The sequence below is a fragment of the Neofelis nebulosa genome, chromosome 7 (assembly GCF_028018385.1).
Source record: "Neofelis nebulosa isolate mNeoNeb1 chromosome 7, mNeoNeb1.pri, whole genome shotgun sequence".
In the NCBI taxonomy this organism is placed as follows: domain Eukaryota; kingdom Metazoa; phylum Chordata; class Mammalia; order Carnivora; family Felidae; genus Neofelis; species Neofelis nebulosa.
In genome coordinates, this window is record NC_080788.1 from 149,396,985 (window position 1) to 149,420,062 (window position 23,078).

Consider the following 23,078-nt stretch of genomic DNA (forward strand, 5'->3'; position numbering starts at 1 on the left):
AGGCCCGGCCCTGCAGGGAGGTTCCTGTCAAGACTCACGGGACACTTATTCCAGTGTCTCTACTCCAGCATTACATGGTGGAGGGGAGCAGAATATGCCACCCCAAATATGCCACTGGAATGAAACATGCTTGAGAAACAGCCAGTGTAGAGACGCACTGACCATCCTTTGTTCCCTAAACAGAATATAAATCTCCAATGTGAAGTACACCCTTTTTGTACCAGGAGGGGAGAAATGTCCTTAGCACCAGAAAAAGGAATTTAGGCCCCAGAATGGTGTGCAGAGAAACCTTAGTTCTTCACTATTGTAGTAGCACTAAGCACATTGAAGCTCTCAGTTTTTCCCCATTGAGGATGATATTAGTGTTGGGTCATTCATATATGGCTTTTATGATCTCGAGGTGTGCTCCTTCTATTCCTACTTTTTTGAGGGTTTTTATCAAGAAAGGATGGCTTATTTTGTCGAGTGCTTTATCTGCATCTATGGAGAGGATCATGTGGTTCTTGTCCTTTCTTTTATTGATGTGATGAATCACATTGTTTTGCAGATATTGAACCAGCCCTGCATCCTAGGCATAAATCCCACTTGGTCTTGGTGTATAATTTTTTTAATGTATTGTAGGATCCGGTAGGCTAATATCTTGTTGAGGATTTTTGCATCCATGTTCATCAAGGAAATTGGTCTATAGTTCTCCTTTTAATGTGGTCTTTGTCTGCTTTTGGAATCAAGGTAATTCTGGCTTCAGAAAGAGTCTGGAAGTTTTCCTTCCATTTTTATATTTTGGAACAGCTTCAAGAGAAGAGGTGTTAACTCTTCCTTAAATGTTTGGTAGAATCCCCTGGAAAGCCATCTGGCCCTGGTCTCTTGTTTTTGACAGACTTTTGATTAGTAATACTATTTCCTTACTGGTTATGGGTCTGTTCAAATTTTTATATTTCTTCCTGTTTCAGTTTGGTAGTGTGTATGTTTCTAGGAATTTGCCCATTTCTTCCAGATTACCAATTTTATTGGCATATAATTGCTCATAATATTCTCTTATTATTATTTTTATTTCTGTTGTGTTGGTTGTGATCTTTCCTCTGTCATTCTTGATTTTACTTATTTGCATCCTTTCCTTTTTCTTTTTGATCAAACTGGCTAGCGGTTTATAATTCATTTCATTTTTTCAAGGAACCTGCTTCCGGTTTCATTGATTTGGTCTACTTTTTTTTTTTTGGTTTCGATAGCATTAATTTCTTTTGTAATCTTTATTATTTCCTGTCTTCTGCTGGTTTTGGGTTCTATTTTCTGTTCTTTTTCCAGCTCCTTAAGGTGTAAGGTTAAGTTGTGTATCTGAGATCTTTTCTTCCTTCTTTAGGAAGGCCTGGAATGCTATATGCTTTCATCTTATGACCACCTTTGCTGCGACCCAGAGGTTTGGGGTTGTGGTGTTATCATTTTAATTGACTTCCATATACTTTTTAATTTCCTCTTAACTGCTAGGTTAGCCCATTCATTCTTTAGTAGGATTTCTTTAGTCTCCAGGTATTTTTTACCTTTCCAATTTTTTTCTTGTGGTTGATTTCCAGTTTCATAGCATTGTGATCTGAAAATATGCACAGTATGATCTCGATCTTTTTGTACTTTTTGTACTTTTTACTAACTTAGGGCTGCTTTGTGTCCCAGTATATGGTCTATTCTGGAGAACGTTCCATGTGCACTGGAGAAGAATGCATATTCTGATGCTTTAGGATGAAATATTCTGAATATATCTGTTAAGTCCATCTGGTCCAGTGTGTCATTCAAAGCCATTCTTTCCTTGTCGATTTTTTGTTGAGATGATCTGTCCATTGCCATGAGTGGGGTGTTGAAGTCTCCTAATATTATGGTATTACTATCGGTGAGTTTCTTTATGTTTGTGATTAATTGATTTATATATTTGTGTGCTCTCCCATTTGGCGCATAAATGTTTACAATTATTAGGTCTTCTTCATCTATAGACCCTTTGATCATGATATAATGCCCTTCTGCATCTCTTGATACAGTATTTTTAAGTCTAGATTGTCTGATATAAGTATGGCTACTCGGGCTTTCTTTTGTTGACCATTAGCATGATAGATGGTTCTCCATCCCCTTATGTTCAATCTGAAGGTGTCTTTAGGTCCAAAGTGGGTCTCTTGTGAACAGCATATAGATGGATCTTGTTTTCTTATCCATTCTGTTGCCCTATGTCTTTTGATTGGGGCATTGAGTCCATCGAGGTTTAGAGTGAGTGTTGAAAGATATGAGTTTATTGCTATCATGATGCGTGTAGATCTGGAGTTTCTGATGGTGTTCTCTGGTCCTTTCTAATCTTTCTTGCTTTTGATATATATATATATATATTTTTTTCATCTTTTGTCCCCTGAGAGAGTCCCCCTTAAAAATTTTTTCAGGGCTGGTTTAGTGGTCAAAAACTTTTAATTTTTGTTTGTCTGGGAAACTTTTATCTCTCCTTCTATTTTGAATGACAGCCTTCCTGGATAAAGAATTCTTGTCTGCATACTTTTCTGATTCAGCACACTGAATAGACTCCGCCACTCCTTTCTGGCCTGCCAAGATTCTGTGGATAGGTCTGCTGCAAACTTGATCTGTCTTCCCTTGTATGTTAGGGACTTTTTTGTCCTTTCTGCTTTCATGATTCTCTCCTTGCCTGAGTATTTTGTGAATTTGACTATGATATGCCTTGTTGCTGGTCAGTTTTTGTTGAATCTAATGGGGGTCCTTTGTGCTTCCTGGATTTTGATGTCTGTGTCTTTCCCCAGATTAGGAAAGTTTTCCCCTATGATCGGCTCACATGACCCTTCTACCCCTATTTCTCTTTCTTCCTCTTCTGGGACTCCTATGATTCTGATGTTCCTTTTTAATGAGTCACTGATTTCTCTAATTCTTAAATCATGCTCTTTTACCTTAATCTCTCTCTTTTTTCTGCTTCATTATTTTCTATAAGTTTGTCCTCTATATTGCCGATTCTCTGTTCTGCCTCATCCATCCTTACCACAGCTGCATTCATCTGTGATTGCAGTTCAGGTATAGCGTTTTTAATTTCATTCTGGCTATTTTTTTTACTTATTTTATCTCTTCAGAAAGGGATTCTAATCTATTTTTGACTCCAGCTAGTATTCTTATTATCGTGATTCTAAATTCTGTTTCAGACATCTTGCTTGTACCTGTGGTGGTTAAATCCCTGGCTGTCGTTTCCTCATGGTCTTTTTATGGGGTGAATTCCTTCGTTTTGTCATTTTGAAGAGAGAAAAGGAATTAATGAAGTAGAAATATTGAAATAAAACAATAAAATTACAAAAATATCAAAATTAAAAATTAAAGATGCACACACACAAATCTAATAGTTAATGCTAGATCCTAGGTATGTTTTGTTTGGGTGTTGAAAGTGGTTTGACAGATTAGGGGAAAAACAGGGGGCAAAGTAAATCATTTGAGAATTTGAAAAAATGAATACACTGAAGTAGAGTAAAATGGGTAGATGGGAGTAAAATAGAATTTGAAAATAATATACAGAAAAGTAAAGAATATAGTAGAAAAGATTAAAGAAAATATTTTTAATAAAAATTAAAAATAAATATGAATTTTTTGTTCTGTAATTAAGAAAAAAGTAAAGAAATGAAAAAGAGAATAAAGATAACGAAAAGAAAAAAATCATTTGATAATTTGAAAAAGTGAATATAATATAGTAGACTAAAGTAAAATGATGGAAATAAAATAGAATTTGAAAAATTTTACATAAAACTAAAAAAAACCATAGTAATGACAATTAAATAAGATTATTTTGTAAATATGAAATTTATTGTCAAATAGGTTTCTATACAACACCCAATGCTCATCCCAACAGGGGCCCTCCTCAATACCTATCACCCACCCTCCCCTCCCTCCCAACCCTCATCAACCCTCAGTTCATTCAGTTTTTAAGAGTCTTTTACGGTTTGACTCCCTCCCTCTCTAACTTTTTTTTTTCTTCCCCTTCCCCATGGTCTTCTGTCAAGTTTCTCAGGATCCAAATAAGAGTGAAAACATACGGTATCTGTCTTTCTCCATATGACTAATTTCACTCAGCACAACACTCTGCAGATCCATCCACATTGCTGCAAAAGGCCACATTTCATTCTTTCTCAATGCCAGGTAGTATTTCATTGTGAATAGATCCCACAATTTCTTTATTCATTCATTAGTTGATGGACATTTAGACCCTTTCCATAATTTGACTATTCAAAGTGGTGCTATAAATATTGGGGTACAAGTGCCCCTATGCATCAGCACTCCTGTATCCTTTGGGTGAATTCCTAGCAGTGCTATTGCTGGGACATAGGGTAGACCTATTTTTAATGTTTTAGGAACATCCACACTATTTTCCAGAATGGCTGCACCAGTTTCCATTCCCACCAACAGTGCAAGAGGGCTCCCATTTCTTCACATCCTCTCCAGCATGTATAGTCTCCTGATTTGTTCATTTTAGACACTCAGACTGGCGTGAGGTGGTATCTCAGTGTGGTTTTCATTTGTATTTCCCTGATGAGGAGCGACGTTGAGTATTTTCTCATGTGCCTGTTGGGTGTCTGGATGTCTTCTTTAGAGAAGTGTCTATTCATGTCTTCTGCCCATTTCGTCACTGGATTATTTGTTTATCAGGTGTGGAATTTGATGACTTCTTTATAGATTTTGGATACTAACCCTTTGACTGATATGTCATTTGCAAATATCTTTTCCCATTCCGTTGGCTGCCTTTTAATTTGGCTGATTGTTTCCTTTGCAGTGCAACTTTTTATCTTCATGAAGTCCCAATAGTTCATTTTTGTTCTTAATTCCCTTGCCTCTGGAGATGTGTCAAGTAAGAATTTGCTGTGGCTGAAGTCAGAGAGGTTTTTTCCTGTTCTCTCCTCTACAGTTTTGATGGTTTCCTGTCTCACATTCAGGTCCTTTATCCGTTTTGAGTTTATTTTTGTGAATGGTGTAAGAAAGTGGTCTAGATCAATTCTTCTGCATGTTGCTGTGCAGTTCCCCCAGCACCATTTGTTAAAGAGACTGTTTTTTTCCATTGGATATTCTTTCCTGCTTTGTCAAAGATTAGTTGGCCATACATTTGTGGGTCCAATTCTGGAGTCTCTATTCTATTCCATTGGTCTATGTGTCTGTTTTTGTGCCAATACCATGGTGTCTTGATGATGACAGCTTTGTAGTAGAGTCTAAAGTCTGGGATTGTGATGCCTCCCGCTTTGGTCTTCTTCAATATTTGGCTATTCTGGGTCTTTTGTGGTTCCATACAAGTTTTAGGATTGCTTGCTCTAGCTTCGAGAAGAATGCTGGTGCAATTTCGATTGGGATTGCAATTTCGATTGTGTAGATTGATTTGGGTAGTATTGACATTTTAACAATATTTATTCTTGCAATCCATGAGCATGGAATGTTTCTTCATTTCTTTGCATCTTCTTCAGTTTCATTCATAAGCTTTCTATAGTTTTCAGCACACAGATCTTTTACATCTTTGGTTAGGTTTATTCTTAGGTATTTTATGAATCTTGGTGCAATTGTGAATGGGATCAGTTTCTCCATTGGTCTTTCTGTTGCTTCACTGTTAGTGTATAAGAATGTAACTGATTTCTGTACATTGCTTTTGTATCTTGTGACTTTTCTGATTTCATGTATCAGTTCTCGCAGACTTTTGGTGGAGTCTATTGGGTTTTCCATGTGTAGTATCATGTCATCTGCAAAAAGTGAAAGCCTGACTTCATCTTTGCCAATTTTGATACCTTTGATTTCCTTTTGCTGTCTGATTGCTGATGCTAGAACTTCCAACAGTATGTTAAACAACAGCAGTCAGAGTGAACATCCCTGTCGTGTTCCTGATCTCAGGTGGAAATATCTCAATTTTTCCCCATTGAGGATGATATTAGCTGTGGTTTTTCATAAATGGCTTTTATGATGTTCAAGTGTGTTCCTTCTATCCCGAGTGTCTTGAGGGTTTTTATTAAGAAAGGATGCTGAAGATTGTCAAATGCTTTCTCTGCATCAATTGACAAGATCATATGGTTCTTATCTTTTCTTTTATTAATGTGATGTATCACACTGATTGATTTGTGAATGTTGAACCAGGCCTGCAGCCCAGGAATGAACCCGTTGATCATGGTAAATAATTGTTTTTATATGCTGTTGAATTCAATTTGCTAGTATCTTATTGAGAATATTTGCATCCATATTCTTCAGGGATATTGGGCTGTAGTTGTCTTTGTTGTAGGGTTTTTGTCGGGTTTAGGAATCAAAGTAATACTGGCTTCATAGAATGAGTCTGGAAGTTTTCCTTCCCTTTCTATTTTTGGAACAGCTTGAGAAGGATAGGTATTATCTCTGCATTAAATGGCAGGTAGAATTCCCCAGGGAAGCCATCTGGTCCTGGACTCTTGTTTGTTGGGATATTTTTAATGACTGATTCAATTTCTTCACTGATTATGAGTCTGTTCAAATTTTCTATTTCTTCCTGTTTGAGTTTTGGCCGTGTGTGGGTGCTTAGGAATTTGTCCATTTCTTCCAGGTTGTCCAGTTTGTTGGCATATAATTTTTCATAGTATTCCCTGATAATTGCTTGTATTTCTGAGGGATTGGTTGTAATAATTCGATTTTCATTCATGATTTTATCTATTTGGGTCATCTCCCTTTTCTTTTTGAGAGGCCTGGCTAGAGGTTTATCAATTTTGTTTATTTTTTCAAAAAACCAACTCTTGGTTTCATTGATCTGCTCTTCAGTTTTTTAGATTCTATATTGTTTATTTCTGCTCTGATCTTTATTATTTCTCTTCTTCTGCTGGGTTTAGGGTGTCTTAGCCATTCTGCTTCTATTTCCTTTATGTGTGCTGTTAGATTTTGTATTTGGGATTTTTCTTGTTTCTTGAGATAGGCCTGGATTACAATGTATTTTCCTCTCAGGACTGCCTTTGCTGCATCCCAAATCATTTGGATTGTTGTATTTTCTTTTCTTTTAATGTTTATTTATTGTTGAGAGAGACAGAGACAGAATGCAAGTGGGTTAGGGGCAGAGAGAGAGGGAGGCACACAATCTAAAGCAGGCTCCAGACTCTGAGCTGTCAGCACAGACCCGGACGTGGGGCTCAGACTCACAAGCTGGGAAATTGTGACCTGAGCCGAAGTTGGAATCTCAACCGACTGAGCCACCTAGGTGCCCCTGGAGTGTTGTATTTTCATTTTCATTTGTTTCCATATATTTTTTAATTTCTTCTCTAATTTCGTAGGTGGCCCATTCATTATTTAGTAGGGTGTTCTTTAACCTCCATGCTTTTGGAAGTGTTCCAGACTTTTTCCTGTGGTTGATTTCAGGTTTCATAGCATTTTGGTCTGAAACTGTGCATGGTATGATCTGAGTTATTTTATACTTATGAAGGGCTGTTTTGTGACCCAGTATGTGATCTATCTTGGAGAATGTTCCATGTGCACTAGAGAAGAAAGTATATTCTGTTGCTTTGGGATGCAGAGTTCTAAGTATATCTGTTAGGTCCATCTGATCCAATGTATCATTCAGGGCCCTTGTTTCATTATTGATCCTGTGTCTAGATGATCTATCCTTTGTTGTTTGTGGGGTGTTAAAGTCCCCTGCAGTGATCACATTCTTATCAATAGGGTTGCTTATGCTTGTAATTATTTTATATATTTGGGTGCTCCCATATTCGGTGCATAGAAAATTATAATTATTAGCTCTTTCTGATGGATAGACCCTGTAATTATTATATAATGCCCTTGTTCACCTCTTGTTACAGCCTTTTATTTAAAGTCTAGCTTGTCTGATATACGTATGGCTACTCCAGCTTTCTTTTGACTTCCAGTAGCATGATAGCTATCCATCCCCTCACTTTCAATCTGAAGGTGTCCTCAGGTCTAAAATGAGTCTCTTGTAGACAGCAAATAGATGGCTCTTTTCTTTTTATCCATTATGATACCCTATGTCTTTTGGTTGGAGCAGTTAGTCCATTTACATTCAGTCTTATTCTGGAAAATTATGTGTTTAGAGTCATTTTGATATCTGTAGGTTTCATGCTTGTAGTGATGTCTCTGGTACTTTGTGGTCCTTGCAACATTTCACTTACAGAATCCCCTTTAGGATCTCTTGTAGAGCTGGTTTAGTGGTGATGAATTCCTTCCATTTTTGTTTGTTTGGGAAGACCTTTATCTTTCCTATTCTGAATGACGGACTTGCTGGATAAAGGATTCTTGGCTGCATTTCTGTTCTTCACATAGAAGATTTCGTGCCATTCCTTTCTGGCCTGCCAAGTTTCAGTAGATAGGTCTGCCACTACTGTTATGGATTTAACTTTGTAAGATAGAGCATGTTTAGCTCTAGCTGCTTTCAGAATTTTCTCTTTATCCTTGTATTTTGCCAGTTTCATTATGATATACCGTGCAGAAGATCGATTCAAGTTACATCTGAAGGGAGTTCTCTGTACCTCTTGGATTTCAATGCCTTTTTCCTTCCCCAGATCAGGGAAGTTCTCAGCTATGATTTGTTCAAGTACTCCTTCAGCCCCTTTCTCTCTCTCTTCCTCTTCTGGAATTCCTATGATACAGATATTGTTCCATATGATTGCATCACTTAGTTCTCTAATTCTCCCCTCATACTCCTGGATTTTTTTCTCTCTCTTTTTCTCAGCTTCCTCTTTTTCCATAATTTTATCCTCTAATTCACCTATTCTCTCCCCTGTCTCTTCAGTCCATGCTACGGCCACCTCCATTTTATTTTGCACCTCATTTATAGTATTTTTTAGTTCCTCATGACTATTTCTTAGTCCCTTGATCTCTGTAGTAATAGATTCTATTCTTTCTTCAGTGCTTTTTTCAAGCCCAGTGATTACTTTTATGACTATTATTCTAAATTCTTGTTGTGTTGTAGTGCTTAAATCGTTTTTGATCAATTCATTAGGTGTCGCTACTTCCTGGAGTTTCTTTTGAGGAGAGTTATTCCGTTTCACCATTTTTGGTAGTCCCTGTGGTAGCTCCAAACTTCAGGGCACTTCCCCTGTGCTGTCTGGTGTATCTTGTGTTGGTGGGCGGGGCTTCAGTCAGACCCAATGTCTGCCCCCAGCCCACCGCTGGGGCCACAGTCACACTTATCTTACCCTCTCCCAGGGGCAAGATTCACTGTGGAGTGGTGTGGCCCCTGTCTGTGCTGCTTGCACACTTCCAGGCTTGGGGTGCTGGTTCGATAGGATCTGGCATATTAGCCAGGGTGGATCCACAAGGTGCACAGTCGTGGGAGGGGTAGGCTTAGCTCACTTTGCAGTCAGTGGTCCCCTGTGGTAGGGGCCCTGAAGCACTAGGATTGAGGCAGACCCGTCAGAGGGATGGATCCATAGAAGCACAGTGTTGGGCGTTTGCCTGAGGCAAGCAAGTTTGGTGACAGGAACTGGTTCCCTTTGGGATTTCAGTTGGGGGATGGGAGGGGGAGATGGCGCTGGCCACTGCCTTTGTTCCTGCTGAGCTGAGCTCTGTCTTCCGGGACTCATCACCTCTGCCTCCAGGTGTCCTCTTAGTCTCCCCGCTCTCTGAGAGCAGAGCTGTTGACTTTTAGCATCCCAGATGTTAAGCCCTGCTGGCTGTCAGAACTCACAAGTCCGGCCCCTCAGCTTTTTCAAGCCAGACTTTGGGGGCTGTGCCTTACCGGGTGGTCTCCCCCTCCACTGCCCTGGCTCCCTCCCTCCCGTCCGTATAGCATGCACCTCCTCTCTGCCCTTACTACCCGCTTCCGTAGGCTTCTTGTGTGTGCTTGGCTCTGGAGAGTCCGTTCTGCTAGTCTTCTGGAAGTTTTCTGGGTTATTTAGGCAGATGTGGGTGGAATCTAAGCGATCAGCATGATAAGGTGTTCTCCTAAGCTTCCATCTTACCCTCTCTCCCCAAATAGGAATATTTTTAATAGAAATTGAAAGTAAAAATGAAGTTTTGTCTCTTGCGCCCCAAACGCAGCCTATCAGACAGCCAGCGAGGTATCTGAACGCCTTGCTGTGGTTCAGCTCCTTCTTGGGAAATACCACCTCAGAGGAGATGTAGCGCCATGAGGGACGACTTTGAGAACCTTGGACAGGAGCCAGCACTGCCCAGAGTGCAATAAGCAAGAGGGACACCCTCAGGGTGACCTGGCCCTCTGCCAGCCTCATGCCCCTGCTCAGGGACATCTGCCAGTGAGAATGGATAAATGGAGGATCGTCAGCAAAGCCAGATCTAGACCATCTGACAGAACAGAGGGCTGTACCGGGTGGCCAGCTCCCTACACCTTGGGGCCACCTGTGGGGTTAGGTAACAGTCACAGGGTGTGGCATTGGGTGACCCTGCTCATCAGTTCACCTGGGGTGGATGTGGGAGAGTCAGGTGGGCCATGGTCAACAGTGCTCACATGGACATGGATAGGGACTTGGACCCAGAAACACAGCTGTATTCAACACATTCCATCTTTTCTCCTTCTACTTGGATACGGGATATGCAATTATAACACACTGAACTTCTCTACCAATTCCATGTCCTGTGGTACTGCTGGGTCACTTTCTCTGGATGACTGCTTTTCCTCATTATGGAGACCAATGCTTCCTACTTCCATGGGATATGGAGATAGACTGTCAATTTTACCTTCGTACCTACTGAAAAACATCGCTTTGTAATTTTACATGTCTTATTCTGGTTGGCTATTAGTTTGCAAGCCATTTGATCCTTTTGGTTGTTGCTTTGAAGCTTCCTCTGAGTTTATTGAGGAAACATTTCCCAGTATTCTGTGTCATGATTGGTGAAGTACAAGGTTGTATTTTAGTTTTTTCTTATGCCGTCTGGTGAGAACAGAAGGTACTGTTGCACATGTGTGAGCCCCAGGGGATTTCCCCTCTAATCCCTTATTGTGGTTCTTTCCTGGCCTCTGGCAGTCTTCTCCCATGCCAGTGAGTTTCTCTCCTCAGGTGGAGATAGATGCAGGGTAGTTGAGGTTACTTTGGCAGCTTGCACCATGGAGGCTGCACATGATCGAAAATGGTATCCACCATGGAACTCCCTTGTTTAAGTACCGTCTAGTCCTTTAAAACCCCCTGAGTTGGGTAGAAACCCTCAGAGTTGGCTTTTGGAGAAGAGTCTGCCTTTTCTCCGGGTGGCTGGCCTCCTAAATAAAGCTCAAATTCTTTTCCCACCAAAACTAAAACTTTGAACATTGACCTTTCCAGAAACACTCAGTTGAATTTGGGATTTGATAACAATAAAATGGAGAGTGGAATGGCAGTTGTCACGGGCTGGCAGGGTGGAGCAATGAGGAGTAGATCTCAAGGGCTATGATTTTCTGTTATGCAAGATGATTAAGTTCTAGAGGGGTCTCCACAACATTACCCCTGTAATTAACAGTACTGTACTGTATGGTTCAAATTTTGTGAAGACTGTTGGTCTCATGTTCAGTGAGACCCTAACACAAAACAAAAGTGGAAGACATGAATTTTGCTTCTCACATGATAGTATGCTGAACGGCATGGACACACTCTCTACTGATAATGTGAAAATAATTTAAAAACATTTGCATAGTTTGAATCCTAACCCTGAGGATATGTCATTTACAAATATCTTCTTCCATTCCATAGGTTGCCTTTTACTTTTGTTGATTTTTTCCCTCACTGTGCAGAAGCGTGCTATTTTGAGGTAGTGCCAATAGTTCATATATGTATGTATTTAATTTTCTTGTTTTATTTTTAATTTAAATTCAAGTCTTCAGTCTTTGAGCTCCACGTTTACAGGAAGTTGACTTGTCATGATTAACTTTATGAGTTATCTGGACTGAGTCATGGGTGCCCAGATTCACCACTGTTTCTGTGGATGTCTGTGATGTGTTTCCAGAAGAGACTGGCATTTATTTCCATGGTTTCTGTCTGGGCATCAACTCTTCCATTATAGTTCTGAGTAGAATCTGATGCAGAGGGAGGAAGAATTCCCTCATTTTTACTTCCCACGTGCTTGTTTGAACTGGAACAGTGGTCCCCTCTGGCCCTTGTTATGAGAGTTATATCATCAGATCTCTACATTCTGAGACCAGACCCTAGTTCAGAATCAGACATATTACACCAGTGGTTTTCCTGGGTCTCCAGCTTGTGACAGTAGATCATGGGACTTCCCAACCTCTTTAGTCATGGAAACCAATGTGCTTTGGGTTCTGTTCCTCAGGAGAATTCAGATTAATACATGGAGATAATTTATCTCTTGTTTAGAGGAATTGTATAAAGCTGTAGCTCATTTAACGTCCTGAGTAGCAAGTGCCAGGAGGGAAGTCTCACGTTGTTTGATTGGGGCAAGGGCTGGGTGAAGATAATGGGGAGCTGTGGGAGCTTGTGGTTCTGGCTGCACAGGGAGTGCATTTGGGACTCCTCTAATGGTTCAGCTGTTGTGCCTCAGGAAATCTGTAATTCACTCATGTTGAGGGACAGAAGTAAGCAATGGAAACATCTGTGTCTTTTGTGCATGTTAGTGCAGTTTTCCTATGACAACAGGTATCTAATTCAGCGAGTTAATAGGTAAGCAGAGAATCCTGTCTCCAGAGAGGCTCCCTGGGGAAACTGCTGTGTGGACAGGAAGCCCCAGACCCTGACTGGAAACCTGCCTGTAACCTCCATCTGCACCTGCTCCTGGCAACACAACGCTGAATTGTGCATAGTGTGCGCCCCCTGGTGGTGCCGATCCCCTCCTGCAGGGAGGTTTGGGTGTGGGCTCCCAGTGATGTCCCCTCACCCAGTCTCTTGCACAGTAATATGTGGCCATGTCTTCGGCCCTCAGGTTCATCTGCAGATACAGCGTGTTCTTGGCGTTGTCTCTGGAGATGGTGAATTGGCCCTTCACGGAATCTGCGTAGTATGTGCCACTTCCATCAGTATCAATCCGTCAGACCCACTGCAGCCCCTTCCCTGGAGCCTGGCGGACCCCGTTCATGCTGGAACTACTGAAGGTGAATCCAGAGGCTACAACGGTGAATCTCAGGGACCACACAGGCTGCACCAGGTCTCCCCCAGACTCCACCAGCTGCACATCACACTGGACACCTGCAGACGCAAGATATCTTTGTCAGGAAACTGTCACACATCCACTGGTTCTCACTCATATCCACTCACATACTCAGTGTCTCTCATTCACCATGAATTACCTTTTTAAAAAGCAACAAGGAAAACCAAGCAAAGCACATACTCCATGGTGAGGTGTCTGTGTTCTTTCTTGATCACAGAATGGGAACACCTGGGACCCCTGGAGCTGGGGCTCCTCTCCCAGCTGCATGGTCGGGCTGGGCTGGTTTTATCAGCACAGAGAGGGCCCTATTTGCATGTCCTCTTACATATATATCACACTGCAGACTTTGATTCTTTCAAAGTGAATGGCAGCTTTAGGGATGCACTTCTACATTAGTTTGTGTGGATGGTGCTGTGACAATATGAATAATTCTAATCAGTGAACAATATGTTTGCGGAACTCGTGCATTTTTACATGTCTTTCATCAACAAAGGTCATTTTCGCTCTACAATTATTTTACATAATTTATGAAGTTTTATCCCTAGTACTTTATTCTGTGCCATTTTCAGTTGTATAATTTTGTTATTTGTTTTGCATATATTTCCATGCTGGTGTGTAGAATCATAGGTGGTTTATTTTTATTTATTTTCTTTGTTCATTGTGCTCATTGTGCATCCTGCACTTTTCCTCATTTTAAAAAACTGGTTCTAATATTTTTTGTGGTATCTCTAGGGTTTTGTTATGTTTAAGATCATGTCATCTGCAAACAAATAATTTTCCTTCCTCCTTACTGATTTAAATGTCTTTTATTTCTTCTTATTGCCAAAGTTTGTGGGTACTTCTTCCAGTTGTAGGAGAAGAATGCCTTTCCCTTCTTTTCTTCTGGTTTTTCACCAGGTGTAAGGATTCAATTGACATAAGACTGATCTAAAGGGAAGAATAAATTTAATTTTGCAAGTGCCTGGGCTTGCTAATAATATAACACCCAGAGAATGCACAAAGCAGGTGGCACTTGTGACTTTCAGACAACGAAATATTGGATTTGGCAAGAGTCAAGGCAAAGGTGTGGTTTTGGGGTATTGAATTAGTCAACAAATAACTAGGTTTGTTTGCACAACCTTCTTGTCCCTGAGTTCCTTATTCTGGTGCTAAGGATGGTTCTCCCCTCCTGGTACAGGGAAGGGGAGTTTCCCAAGGGAGATTTATATCCTGCTGTCAAGGGACAAAGGAGGGTCTGAGTGTCCTTGGACTGGCTGTTTCTCCCGTGACTTTCATCCAAATAAGGACTGTGACACGATGATATGGTTTGAGGCAGCATAGTTATTCTTCACGTTATCATGTGGAATACTTATGTTGGGGATGAGCATCATTTCCTGGCTCCTGATATGGCAGAAATGGTTTTAGTATTTTATGTTCAATATGCTGTCAGGTGTGGGCTTTCATAGTGGCCATGATCATGTGGGGGTAATTTCCTTCTCCTTTTTAAATTTTTTTTTCAACGTTTTTTATTTATTTTTGGGACAGAGAGAGACAGAGCATGAACGGGGGAGGGGCAGAGAGAGAGGGAGACACAGAATCGGAAACAGGCTCCAGGCTCCGAGCCATCAGCACAGAGCCCGACGCGGGGCTCGAACTCACGGACCGCGAGATCGTGACCTGGCTGAAGTCGGCCGCTTAACCGACTGCGCCACCCAGGCGCCCCTCCTTCTCCTTTTTAATTGAGTTATTTTTAAATGATGAACATGTGTTTTTCGTTCATGAAAAAACTGTGTCTAATGATTTTATGAATAAATTAAGGATGGCTTTGATTTAATCATTCCCTCTGTTAATGGAGGACATCACATTTTTGCATTTGTGTATGTTGAAGGAAACTTGCATCTCAGGGATGCATCACACTGGATTATCATGTGTGATCCTTTCAGTGTGCTGTTGAATTCAGTAGGCTCGGACTTAACCAAGGAATTTTGCATGTATGTGTATCTGAGACACTGGCCTGTAGTCTCCCTTCTTGTGGTGTGGTTCTCAGGCTTTGTTGTGAGAGTAAAGGTGTCCTCATAAAGTGCATCTGGGAGTGGTCTTTTTCATCAGCAATTTGTAATAGTTTGAGAAGTACTGGCATTAATTATTCTTTGAAGATTGTAGAATTTTAATAAAGCCTTGTTTTTCTTGGAGGGTGAAGGTTTATAGTAAGGATATCTTCTTACTAATTTTTGTTTTGTTCATTTTGTATTTTGCATGAAAGAGTCTTAGTGGCTTACATGATGCTAGAAAATGTGCAGTTTGTTCTTGGTGATCTAATTGTTGACTTCTAAATATCTAAATTTTTCATTTATGATCCTTTTCATGTGTTTAGTTCAGTTATGTCTCCTTTCTCAGTTCTGATCGTATTTGTTTAAATCTTACCTATTTCCCTAGGCTACCTATATTTTTTAAATTTCACTTATCTTTCCAAATTCAAATTTTAATGAAGTTGATTTGTTTTTTGTATTTGTGATAGTCTTTTTTTCTCTGTTTTGTCTCTTTATGTTAATTTTATATTTATGTTTTTATCTCAATGAAAGTACCAATGCCTTTTTTTTAAAGGAATCTGAAAAATATACTATTTCATAGGGAACCACAAAACACATGGAAGTAAAAAAAAGTCATGAAGAGAAGATAACCTGGAAGAAGGAGAACACTTCTTCCTTCTAAATATATTGCAGACGTACATTAGCTCCAACGGTGTACTGCTGGCATGGAATGAGTCATATAGACCAGTGGAGCTCATTACGGAGCCCAGAAGTAGAATTGTGCAGATGCATTCAGCAAATCCTCTATGAGATTTCCAACAATGCACAGTGGGGAAAGGATTGTGTCTCTTAAACATGGTGTTCACTAGGGGCGCCTGGGTGGCTCAGTCAGTTAAACATCCAACTTCCAGTCATGTATTGTTGTCATGATTTGTGGGTTTGAGCCCCACATCAGGCTCTGTGCTGACAGCTCAGAGCCTGGATTCTGTGTCTGCCTCTATCCCTGTGCCTCCCCTGATCATGATCTGTCTCTCTCCCTCAAAAATAAAAGAAACATTAAAAAATGGCGTTGATATACACATGTATAATAATGACATTTGGCTGTAATCTTGCATCATACATATACATCAACACAAAAAAATCTCAAAATGGATTAAAGATTAAGCAGAACAGCTGACCCAAAATGCCTTTGAAGAAAACACACAGGATAACCATCATGACATTCTCTTGACAATGATTTATTTGATACAAAAGCAAAATCATAGAGAACCATGGCAGACAAGGGGGACTGCATCAAACTAGAAAGGGGGCAAATCAAACAGTAGCAGGGTGAGAAGGCAGTCTATGAAATGGGAGACATTACATTAAAAATATTGAAAAGGAATCAATATCCAAAATACAGGAGGGACTCCTTCACATCAATAGCAAAAATCACAATTATAATCATAATAATAAACACATCACCTGATTAAAATTTGGGTCAAACATGTAAATATCCATTTTGCTATTAAGGTTGAAAACATGTCCATCCAGCATATGACTTGCTGTTCATCATCACTAATCATCAGAGAATTCCACCCCCGATCCACTGAGATATCACCTCACAATTGATAGCAAGGCTATTATAAAATAAGGCAAACACAACGAGAACATCTCAAGTGTTGCTGAGGATGTGGAGAACAGGCAATCCTAGAATTCACTTGATGGGAGTGCAACATAGTGTAGCTACTATGGAAAACTGCGGTGAAATAACCCCCTAAACTGAGTTCCTAATCTGCTCCCATACAGTTGACTTCATTTCCAGCTGAGTGTGAGGAAGGTCTGGGCCTCATGTTCTGTGGAGAGGCAGGTGCAGAGACAGGTGGATCCAGTGGATGATTCCTTAACTACTTCAGTAGAATGGACCCCTGGCTGACCGTTTTGTAAGACTTGACTCAGTGTGCCTCCCCACTGGTTGTCTCTGGCTTCCTGAACTGGATGGAGAAAAAAAGCAGTGAAGGGTAGAAACTACTCTTTTCTCTCACAGGAACGTGTATATACTGATAATCCTTGAGAGAAAGTCGTGGAGTTGGTGAAGACGCTGTGGGGTTTTGACAACCACAAGGGTCTTTACTCATGGTCTCTCTTCATGGGCATCAAAGGAAAACCTTAAGGAAAATAAAAGGAGAGAGGAGCTGCTCAAATATATTAAATTTAGATCACTTGAATGAGTCAGTCTCCTCTGTTTGAAAATCACTTACATGTATCTTGAATGGTGGCCCGTGTACTTGTGAGGCACAGGTCTGTATATGAGTTGATTTATCCCCGAGCTTGGTCTCTATCAAGGTCGGCACTACTATATGACTGTTCACTCTAAGAGTTAGAAGACATCTGTGTTTGTAAATGTTTTAGGAAACAGTGTGTACTGTTTACTGGTCAGGATGAAGCTTGCAGGGCATGATGAGAAAGATGCTTCACAGGAAACCTGTCCCTGAAACACTGGTTCCGGATATGAATTCTGAGTTCTTGGGTGCCCCCTGGAGACCTGTGAACCCCCAGGTTACCTACGTGGCTCATGGTGTCCTGTGTGTTCCTGATGACCTGAGTGCCCCCAGGTGAACTGAGTGGCAACTAGTGACCTCAATGCCCCATGGAGACCTGAGCATCCCCCTGGAGGTCTGAGTGCTCCATGCAGAACTGAGCGACACTGGTGTCCTCAGCTCCCCCTGGTAACCTGAGCACCCCAGCAGATCTCAGTTACCTCTGCTGTCCTGAATGCCCCCTTGTGACTTTTAGGTAACCTCAGGGAAAATCGCAATTTTTGGGCCCATGCTCAGCTCTCAGAAGTCCTTTGTGGTGTTTGAGCCAGCTCTGTGGCTAGGCCTATCCTGTCCTGTTCACCCTTAGAGGAGGTTCTGACTGTGTGGCTGTTAATCCTGGGGGAACCTCCAAGGGGGTGGCCAGCACCTGCTTCATCCCTCTTACTCTTGCCTAACAAAATGCCTAACTGATGGACATGTGGCTCTTGTGGTCTGGACCCTAGTATGTAATATCGAATATATGATAGTATGTGAACCATCCACTGCATCCACTCTGCTCGGGTCGGTGGATCCAATTACACCAGAAATTACTGGTTGAGATGGAGAACCCCAAGATGCTGCTAGTGAGGTGCAGAGTGTGCAAGGCACTCACCAGTTGGGCACAACCCCTGCAGCTGCACCTGGGGCTGGACCCCTGGGGACAAGGAGACTCAGCCCGGGCCAGTCACCAGCAGTCACAACCATTCCCATCATCCCACATCTGACATCTGAAACCCTCAGCTTTGGGACCTCTCACCAGGCACAAGGAAGGCCCTACAGTCTCTTATGTTTCTCGAATACAGTTCTGCCTTCCTCAGGGACTTCAGCCCTGTCTGAGGAGAGAGCTGTGGGCTCCCACTCCGTGAGATTGGAGTTTACTCTAGATCTTGAGAAGTTTGCCTGTGAGGGAGGGAGCATGTCCTTGTAAGTGGACAAAAATTGAGTCAGGCTCCCCTTGCCCTTCCAGGTCCACCTGTGGGCATCTCTTTGTGGATCTGCAGGCTTGTTGGTCCTCGGTCAAGGCAACACTTGGTCTATGAATTGTGTTGGAGGCAGGTCAAGTGATGGCCTCACCTTTCTGATCAGATAGTGAACAAATGAGTGGATCACAATTCACTATACTCTGTCCAAAAGATATTTGAAGGGATCCATATTTTCTCCAGAAAACTTTCCAAATCAAATCTTTAAATACATTCCATTTTAACAGTCATTCCTCACATAACTGCATAGGAAAAATCTATATTGATGTCCAGTCTGGTGTAAATATAACAAGCAAAGGACACTTGTTCCCAGGATCATATTTCTTTTAGTTTCCACACTGATGTATTAACCTCACGTGACAACTACCTGCAGAGCTTGAGCACACCTGGAGACTTCTGATCTTGATGGTTCTCTGCTGATGGGGTTTGCTTCCTCAGTCATCTGCAAAGCTTGGAAGCAGTGCCGACATCTTTAAGTGCTCAGACACCAAGACATGGACACCTTTCTGTCACCTGCAGATATGATTCCCATGCATGGATGGTGTCTCCATCTCCTGAGAAATCCCCATCCAACACAAGGGGCTGTTAACTCAGGGAGGAGGCACAGATGTCACAGAAAAGTGGGGGACTCTTCACTGATATGGCACAGAGACCATCCGTATCTAAGGTAGGAAGTTAATGGCACTAAAACAACCACATTAATGAAAATGGATTGGCTGACCTGGACATCATTGGAATCTAAAAATCCGGAGCCTAAAGAAATTGCAGAAAATGCGTTCATAGTCCTGAAGGCATGTGCCAAGAGGATAAATGCTGAGTTAGCTGAATAGGCTTCAAATAGAGATCAGAATGCTAGATCGTGAATAGATGATAAGTGGATAGGTGATGGATGATAGAGTGTAGATAGATGATAGATAGATAATAGATACTTTTATGTTATATAAAAGTCATTAATGAGGATTCACATCATTATGAATGTATTTGAATGAAATTACCCACTATTGGCAATATTTTTTAAAAGACCATAATTTCATACGGAAAAGAATATTTGACACCAACTTGAGTTATAGAAAAGAAATAATTATGACTTCAATATTTTCTGAATACAGCTTCCACATAGGGTAGCACATGCCTGCTTGTAGATTCCTCCTCCCTCTGGGGCTTTGGCTTCCATTCCCATTTGTTCCCAGGGTCTCCCTTCTCAGGATGTCCTGAGCTCTGGGATGTGCAGGGACAAGAGCTCTGTCCTGGATCTGGACCATCGTCCCTCTGGCCTAACATTTACAGCTCCTTCCAGGCCCTTGCTCAACCACCAGGCTTCTGCCCACCAGGCTCCATCCCTGCATCCTCCACCTGCCAGCCTCCTTCTGGACTCTTCCATTCATTTCCTGTGGATTTAACAACAGTTTGTTAGGTTGACAGGTCTCCTCATAACACTTCACATTGAGGAAAGAACTGTATAGATAAAACAGGACAGACTCTCTACACAATAGCCTTGAGTTCATTCCCATGATGTTATTATTTTGCACCCCATCTCAGCCCCTTGACCCCACAGTCTTGCATTAGAAACTGTCACTTTCATGAACGGAACTAAATCTGTCCCCCCTACACAACTGGTCCATCCTATCTACTCTATATGGTCATCAGACAACCACCAAGCTAAGAGGGAACACAATACACAGTGTGAAGACATAAGTATTTATAGAAATAATTTTATAAAATTTTATCTAATAATCAAAGTAATGATATATTTACAGAAGTAACTTAAATATGGTAAATGACCATGTTTATTATAAGATTCTATGAGTTTAGATGAACATAATCAAGTTACAGGACAACCAAGTAACCACAGGTCAAAGAAATGTATCATTCTCAGGTCTATCCAAACCCTTTCCTTTGCACACCAATCAGTTTCCTATCTCTCCCTTTCTCTCTGGGCCTCGCGTGTTCTCTGTCTCAAAAATAAATAAACACTACAAAAATTAAGATACGTACAGGTCAGTGATATTTAATGGAGAACCCAGAAATAAGCCCCTTCATCTTTGGTCAACTGAATTTTGACAAGAGCAGACGACATGACATTGGGGAAACAATGGTCTTTTTAATAAATGGTGCTAGACAGCTGGCTATCCATGTGCAGAGGAATGAAATTGCGTCCAGACCTCACACCATATACAAACATCAAATCAAAATGGATCAACAGTTTAAATGTAAAATTATGACCTCTGGTAGCAATATATCGAGATAAATCTTCATGACCATTGGGTTTAGCAATGCTGTTAGAGATGACACCAAAGCACAAGCAAGGAAAGAAAAAGTGGATACATTTAGTTTTCTCAACATTAGAAACCTTTGTACACCAGAAGATGCTATCCCCAAAGTGAAAAGACAAAGCCTAATGGAAGACATTATTTGCACAGTATTTGTCTGGTAAGAGCCTGTTATGCAGAATGTATAAACAGTTTTTACAACTCATCAACAAAAAGACAACCCAGTTTTTAATATGGACAAAGAATTTGGATATATCTTTCCCCAGTGCAATCATACAAATGGTGAATACCACTTGAAAAGATATTAAACATCAATAGTCCTTATGGAAATGGAGATTTAAACCACAGTGAGATACCCTTTTACACGCACTAAAAATGCTCTAATCAATACAACTACAAAATAACAAATGTTGGTAAAGGTGTTGAGAAATTGGAACCCTTCAACCTTGCTTGTGGAAATGTAAAATTGTGGAGACTATGTGTAAAATAGTTTGGCAATTCCCCCCCCAAAAAAGGATAAAAACATAGAATTATCATATGGCCCAACAATCCTACTCCTAGATGTATATCTCGAAGAATTGAAAACAGTTGTTTAAACAAAGTGCATGTGCACATACATAGCAGCACTGTTCACAATAGCCAAATTGTAGAAACTATGCAAATGCCTATCGGTTTGTGAATGTATGAACAACCTGGGGCAGACCCTTAAACTGGAATATTATTCTGTCATAAAAAGAAATAAATTAAAATGTTGTGGCTGTAGAATACTGGTTTCTCAGAAAGCTATCACAGGACTCCACATCTACACTTACATCTGGAAATTTAAAGCAAAGCCTTGATCATGTATTCATGTTCCCGTATTCATAGCAGCTTCTTCACAACAGCCAAAAGATGGAAGCAACCCAAGGAACTATTCACAGGTGAGTAAATAAACAAAATGTAGTATATACACAATGGAATATGATTCAGCCTTCAAAAGGAAGAGAGTTCTTTTTTTTTTCAACTTTTTTTTTTTAATTTATTTTTGGGACGGAGAGAGACAGAGCATGAACGGGGGAGGGGCAGAGAGAGAGGGAGACACAGAATCGGAAACAGGCTCCAGGCTCCGAGCCATCAGCCCAGAGCCTGACGCGGGGCTCGAACTCACGGACCGCGAGATCGTGACCTGGCTGAAGTCGGACGCTTAACCGACTGCGCCACCCAGGCGCCCCCAAAAGGAAGAGAGTTCTGACACACACTAGCACACCGACTGAACTTGGCAGTCATTATGCTTAGTGAAATGAGCCAGTGACAGAAGGAAAATACACTATGGTTCCACTTAAGTGAGGTGTCCAGAAAAGTCATACTCAGAGACACCAAGTAGAATGTGGCTGTAGGGGCCGAGGGGAAAGGGGAATTGGGATTTAGGTTTTAAGAGATACAGAGTTTCCCTCGGGGAACATGACAACGTTCTGGAGATGGATGTACAACAGTGTGAATGCAGTTAATGCCAGACAACTGTATGCTTAAAGTGACTTACGTGGTAAGTGTTATGTTACATACATTTAATCAGAATTTAAAAGGAACGACTGATACACGTCACAACATGGGTGAATGCAGAAAGCATCCTCAGTGACAGAAGCCATCCAGAAAAGGCCACTCAGGAACCATCTTGCTCTTTTTTTTCTTAACATTTATTATTTATTGTTGAAAAAGAGAGACAGAGACAGGTCATGATAGGGGGAGGGGTTAGCAAGAGGGAGACACAGAATCTCAAGCAATCTGTAGGCTCTGAGCTGTTAGCACACAGCCAGAAGCAGGTGCTCGGACCCATCAACTTGGAGATCACGACCTGAAGTGAACTCGGCCTTTAGCAGACTGAGACCCCAGGCGCCCCAGGAACCACCTTGCTCTTTAAATTCCCCCAGGTTACACAGATAGGGGAAAGTCTCAGGAGCACTTCCCCAAAAGAACCCAGATCAGAATGGGAAAAGACATTTCACAGTGGGGCAGGTGGGGACACTTGAAGTGGGCCTGTGGTCTGGGTTCTAATGTGGAAACGCAGGGATTTCCTCATTTGGGGTTCTGTGGTGGTTTCTCGGGAGGGTGTCCCTGTTTGGGGTAAAACGCACCAAAGTATCTCGTGTGAAGTGGCAAATGCGGCAAAGAAATGAACCTCCAGGTAAAGCGTATTTGCGCTGCCGTGACACGTTCACTGCACGTCTGAAATCACAGAGTAAG

General features: G+C 41.3%; 1 gene segment (V, D, J or C); it reads right to left on the reverse strand.

Moving 5' to 3' along the window:
- The window catches only part of LOC131518051 (immunoglobulin heavy variable 3-74-like), a 56,259-nt gene that overhangs the window by 9,765 nt on the left and 23,416 nt on the right, over window positions 1-23,078 (reverse strand).